The sequence below is a fragment of the Diceros bicornis genome, chromosome X (genome assembly GCF_020826845.1).
Source record: "Diceros bicornis minor isolate mBicDic1 chromosome X, mDicBic1.mat.cur, whole genome shotgun sequence".
NCBI classification, from domain to species: domain Eukaryota; kingdom Metazoa; phylum Chordata; class Mammalia; order Perissodactyla; family Rhinocerotidae; genus Diceros; species Diceros bicornis.
This window is the reverse complement of record NC_080781.1, coordinates 121,632,927-121,639,890: the sequence shown is the minus strand read 5'-3', so window position 1 is coordinate 121,639,890 and position 6,964 is coordinate 121,632,927.

Below are 6,964 nucleotides of genomic sequence, written 5' to 3'. Positions count from 1 at the left end.
GCCTCCTGGCTCCCAGTCCAGGTCTCTCTTGGTCCCAGCCCATGTGTAGGATCAGAAACAAGACAGCATCTGCCAAGCCAGAATCTAGAGCTTTTGCCATCTCAGATTCCCGGGTTTTTTTATCTCTAACTTCTCCTGTCAGCAGTGCTTGTGACAAGAATGAGACCGATAAATATCTTGTAGAAACTTCAAATTGTGTAAAGACTGGAAGACAGGTGCTAGAGCAGTCAATAGCCTATCAATCAGAATAGGCATTCCCTACGAGTCTTAAAAGACACGAATTTTCCTTAGAGGAACAGATGGAGATTCATTTGAAGGGCCATGGAGAAGAAAAAACATATTTACTCAAATGGCATGGTCTTTTTCTTCTGCAATGACTCAAGCACAGGCTCCCACCTTCCCCCCTAGGAGCTTAGTAATGCACATAGCTGGAAACCTGCCTCGCATATGTCTGCTCAGCCCTTCATTATAGGGAGGGAGAACTCAACCACTGATTCCAGAAACCATTTTCCAAGAATAACAGCATATCTGGCCCAATGTAATGCTTTCACTTCCACTTGCTGGCAGAATAAGGAAGCTGGGCATTCCCTTTTATCCATCCCCATCACTGAGGTTTGGCCAAGGCCCTCCTCTGGAAATCTCAGCTCTAGGAGAGGTTCACACACTTGGTGAACACTCTTAAAACCCAGACGAGAGCTTGACAAAGGCAGGGAAGTGTAAGTAAGGAGGAACTAATATCCTCCCTACAATAGGAGCTAATTAGACTGGAACAGTCACTCCAGCAATGCTGAGTGATGGGGAAACAAGGCCTTGGCTCAACCTGAGCCTCAGTGCACCTTCTCCAGAGGCCCTGGTGTCTCCTGGAGTATAGGGGACTCTGCTTGAGAGATTACTGGGAGAAACTGAGCTCCTCCAGAGGAGGCTCCAGACACTGTAAAACCACCTGGACTAGAGCGATCTATATTTGCATCTCAAATCTATTATCACAGAAAACCATGGGACTATTTACCAGGCCTTTCTGAAAGGTGACTACCCATGGTGAGAACACAGAACATTAGTAACTCAGAAAAATCTAATAGACCGGGGGAAAATTATAAATTGTGAAAAAACAGACTTTGCAATCATTTCACTTAAGCATACATTGGGTCATTGGGTCCCTTTCCTTATACTTTTTTAAACGTGGCAAAGTGGTTAGATCTTGTATTTAGCATTGAAATTTTGGAAGAAAATCTCTTTAGTAAAAATCTCCATTTTAGTTCCCTCCAAACTAGTTCTTAAACTTTTTTTTTGAGGGGGAGAACATTGAGGAGTGGTCCGAGACTTCTCTGAGAATCATGTAAAAACTTAGCTCTCTCTAGAATAAAAAAAAAACACAAATACACTATGATAGGCAACCTTTGTGATGACTCCCAACTGTTCGCTTGGTATGCACACCCTTGAGTAATCCTTTCCCCTTAAGTGTAGGCTGGACTTAGTGACTTATTTCTAATGAACAGGATGTGGCAAAAGTGACGGGATTAGGTTACAAATCCCATCTGTGGCTTCCATCTTGCTCTCTCTCTTGCTCTCTCACTATGAGGAAGCCAGCTGCCATGTTGTAATCTACACTGTGGAGAGATTCACATGACAAAAAACTAATGTCTCTGGCCAATAGCTAGCAAGCAACTGAGATTTGCCAACAACCACATGAATAAGTGTGGAAGCAGATGCACCTTCAGACAAGCCCTGAGATGAATGCAGCACTGGCCAATACTTGATTACAGCTTATGAAAGACTTTAAGCCTGAGGCACTAGCTAAGTCACATCTGGATTCTTGACACACAGAGCCATATAATAATAAATATATATATTTTAAAGATGTTAAGTTTTGGAATAATTTTTTATACAGCAATAAAAAACTAATACACACCCATGCACACAAGATTTTGCACAGATGTTCAAGGAATTCCAAGGCATCCTAAATCTCACACCATGGTCTTTCTAAGTTAACTCCATGTTAAGAATCCCTAGACCAGTGGTGACCACTAGAAATATAATACAAGGCACACAGAAATTTTAAATTTTCTAATAGCCACATTAAAAAATAAAAACAAACAGGTAAAATAATGTCAATAGCATATTTTATTTAAACTAACTTGTCTAAAATGTTAACATTTCAACATGTGATCAACATTAATATTAATTATGAAATATTTTCCATTTTTTGTTATACATCTTTGAAATCAGATGTGTCTTTCAAGGTACAGCACATCTCAATTTGAACTAGCAACATTTCAAGTGCTCAATAGCCACAGGTGACCTCCTGTACAGCCCAGGACTAATATGAAATTCAAGTAATGAATAAACATTGGCTTCCCTAGCTATTATAGCACCTGCCACCCTAAATGCCTGGCACTGATGGGGAAGCTAGCAGGGCATGTGCTATTGAAAAAGCCCAAAGGGTAAAGATGGTAATACTCTCCAAATTGATCTATAGATCCAACACAATTCCTACCAAAATCCCAGTTAGCTTTTTTTTTTGTTTGGCATAAATTGATAAGTTGATCTAAAGTTCATATGAAAATTAATAGATAAAACAATATTGAAAAAGAAGAACGAAGTCGAATGGATCACACTTCCCCATTTCCAAACTTATGACAAAGCAACAGTAATCAAGACAGTGTGGTACTAGAATTGGATTGACATATAGATTAATGGAACAGAATTCAGAGCCCAGAAATGAACCTATACATTGATTTTTGACAAGGGTGCCAAGATCATTCAATGGAGAAAGGATAGCCTCTTCAACAAATAGTGCTGGGACAACTGGATATTCATATGCAAAAAAATGAAGTTGGACTCCTACCTCACACAATATACAAAAATTAACTCAAAATGGATCAAAGACTTAAATGTGAGAGCTAAAACTGTAAAATTCTTAGAAGAAAACATAATGGTAAATCTTTATGACATTGGATTTGGAAATGGTTACTTAGATATAACATCAAAAGCACAAGTAACAAAAGAAAAAAATAGAAAAATTGGACATTATCAAAATGTAAAAGTTTGTGTTTCAAAGGATACCATCAAGAAAATGAAAAAGCAACCCACAGAATGGGAAATATATTTTCAAATCATTTATCTGATAAGGGACATGTATCTTAAATAGAAAGAATTCTTACAATTCAATGTAAAGATAAATAACCCAATTTAAAAAATGGTCAAAAGACCTGAATAGACATTTCTCCAAAGATATAAAAATAGGCAATAAACGCTTGAAAAGATGCTCAACACCACCATTAGCCATTAGGAAAATGCAAATTAAAACCACAATGAGATATCCCTTCACACCAACTAGGAGGAATATAATTTTTTTAAAAAGGAACATAACAAGTGATGGTGAGGGTGTGGAGAAATTGGAACTCCCCTACATCGCTGATGGGAATGTAAAGTTGTGCAACTGTTTTGGAAAACAGTCTGACAGTTCCTCAAAATGTTAAAATAGAGGGATCATATGACCCAACAATTTGACTCCTAGCTATATACCTAAAAGAATTGAAAACATGTCCACATAAAAACTTGTACATGGTTTGGCAGTTTCTCAAAAAAAACTAAACGTAGATTTACCATATAACTCAACAATTCCACTCCTGGGTATGTATTCAAAACAATTAAAAGTAGGGATTCAAATAGATACTTGTACACCAATGTTCATTGCAGCATTATTCACAATAGCCAAAAGGTAGAAACAACCCAAATGCCCATCAGTAGATGAATGGATAAACAAAATGTGGAATAATCATACAATGGAATATTATTTAGCCAGAAAAAGGAATGAAGTACTGATACATGCTATAACTTAGATGAACCTTGAAAACATTATGCTAAGTGAAAGAAGCCAGTCACAAAAGACCATTTAGTGTATCATCCCATTTTAATGAAATGCCCAGAACAAGGGAAATCAATAGAGATTAAAAGTAAATCAGTGTTGACCTAGGACTGGGAGGGGATGGGGGGAGAATGAAGAGTGACAGCTAGTGGGTATAGTTTTCTTTTTGGGAGTTTTTTTTTTTTATTTTACTTATTTATTTTTTCCCCCAAAGCCCCAGTAGATAGTTTTATGTCATAGCTGCACATCCTTCCAGTCACTGTACGTAGGACGCGGCCTCAGCATGGCCGTAGAAATGGCGTGTCGGTGCATGCCTGGGATCCGAACCCGGGCCGCCAGCAGCAGAGCACACACACTTAACCGCTAGGCCACGGCGCTGGCCCTCTTTTCGGGAGTTTTGAAAATTTTATAAAATTAGATAGTGATGATGCTTATATAACTCTGAACATGCTAAAAATTGCTGAACTCTACATCTTAAATGGCTAAAATTTATGGTATGTGAAATATGTGTCAATAAAGCTGTAAAAAAAAAACAAGCTGTAGCAAATGGCAAGCAAAAGAAAGCAAGTGTTGCCATACTTATGTCAGACAAAGCAAACTTCAAGATAAAAAAGACAACGAGAAACAAAGAGAGGCAGTATATAATGATAAAAGGGACATTCCACAATAAGGAAATAACACTTATGAATATATATGCACCTAACACAGGAGCACCAAAGTATATAAAGCAACTACTAACAGACCTAAAGGGAGAAATTGACAGCAACACAATAATAGTAGGGGACCTCAACATCCCAGTTACATCAATGGATAGATCATCCAGACAGAAATTCAACAAGGAAACAGTGGCCTTAAATGAAACACTAGACCAGATGGACTTAATAGATATATAGAAAACATTCCATCCCAAAACAGCAGAATACACACTCTTTTCAAGTGCATATGGAACATTCTCAAAGATAGACCATATGTTGGGAAACAAGGCAAGCCTCAATAAATTTAAGAAGATTGAAATCATAGCAAGCATCTTTTCCAACCACAATGATATGAAACTAGAAATCAACTACAAGGAAAAAGCTGGGAAAGCCACAAATATGTGGAGACTAAACCACATGCTACTGAACAATCATTGGACCAATGAAGAAATCAAAGGAGAAATCAAAAAATACCTGGAGACAAATGAAAATGAAAATACAACACAGCAACTCTTATAGGATACAGCAAAAGCGGTTCTAAGAGGGAAATTTACAGCAATACAGGCCCACCTCAACAAACAAGAAAAATCTCAAATAAGTAAATTTAAACTATACCTAACAGAACTAGAAAAAGAAGAACAAACAAAACCCGAAGTCAGCAGAAGGAGGGAAATAAAAATTAGAGCAGAAATAAACGAAATAGAGACTAAAAAAACAGTAGAAAGGATCAATGAAACTAAGAGCTGGTTCTTTGAGAAGATAAACAAAATTGACAAACCCTTAGCCAAACTCACTAAGAAAAAGAAAGAGAGAAGGCTGAAATAAATAAAATTAGAAATGAGAGAGGAGGGGGATGGCCTGGTGGCGTAGTGGTTAAGTTCACATGCTCTGCTTCGGTGGTCCAGGGTTCCCCTGTTCGGATCCTGAGTGTGGACCTACACACTGCTCATCAAGCCATGCTGAGGCAGCATCCCACATAGAGCAACTAGAAGGATCTACAACTATGACATACATCTGTCTACTGGGGCTTTGGGGAGAAAAAAGGAAAACAAGAGGAAGATTGGCAAGAGATGTTAGCTCAGGGCCAACCTTCCTTAAAAAAAAAAAAGGAAATGAAAGAGGAGAAATTACAACAGATATCACAGAATTACAAAGGATTATAAGAGAATACTATGAAAAACTATATGCCAACAAACTGGATAACCTAGAAGAAAGGGATAAATCCTTAGACTCATACAACCTCCCAAAAGTGAAGCAAGAAGAAATAGAGAATCTGAATAGACCAATCACAAGAGATTGAAACAGTAATCAAAAACCCCCCAAAAAACAAAATTCTAGGACCAGATGGCATCTCTGGAGAATTCTACCAAACATCCAAAGAAGATTTAATACCTATCCTTCTCAAACTATTCCCAAAAATTGAAGAAGATGGAATGCTTCCTAACTTTCTATGAGGTCAACATTACCCTGATACCAAACCCAGACAGGGACAACACAAAGAAGGAAAATTACAGGCCGATATCACTGATGACCATAGATGCAAAAATCCTCGACAAAATATTGGCACACTGAATATAGCAATACATAAAAGAATCATATACCATGATCAAGTGGGATTTATACCAGGGATGCAGGGATGGTTCAACATCCACAAATCAATCAATGTGATACAGCACATTAACAAAATGAGGAATAAAAATCACTTGATCATCTCAATAGATGCAGAGAAAGCATTTGACAAGATACAACATCTGTTTATGATAAAAACTCCCAATAAAACAGGTATAGAAGGAAAATACGTCAACATAATAAAGGCCATATATGACAAACCCATAGCCAACCTCATACTTAATGGTGAAAAACTGAAAGCCATCCTTCTGAGAACAGGAACAAGACAAGGATGCCCACTCTCACCACTCCTATTCAACATAGTACTGGAGGTTTTGGCCAGAGCAATTAGGCAAGAAAAAGAATTAAAAGGTATCCAATATGGAAAGAAAGAAGTGAAACTCTCGCTGTTTACAGACAACATGATTCTATATATAGAAAACCCTAAAGAATCCACCAGAAAACTACTAGAAATAATCAACAACTACAGCAAAGTTGCAGTGTGCAAAATCAACCTACAAAAATCAGTTGCATTTCTATACACTAATATCGAACTAGCAGTAAGAGAAGTCAAGAATACAATCCCATTTACAATCAGAACAAAAAGAATAAAATATCTAGGAATAAATTTAACCAAGGAGGAGAAAGACCTATACAATGAAAAGTATAAAACATTATTGAAAGAAATCGAAGAAGACATAAAGAAATGGAAAGAGGGCCGGCCCCGTGGCTTAGCGGTTAAGTGCGCGCGCTCTGCTACTGGCGGCCCGGGTTCAGATCCCGGGCGCACACC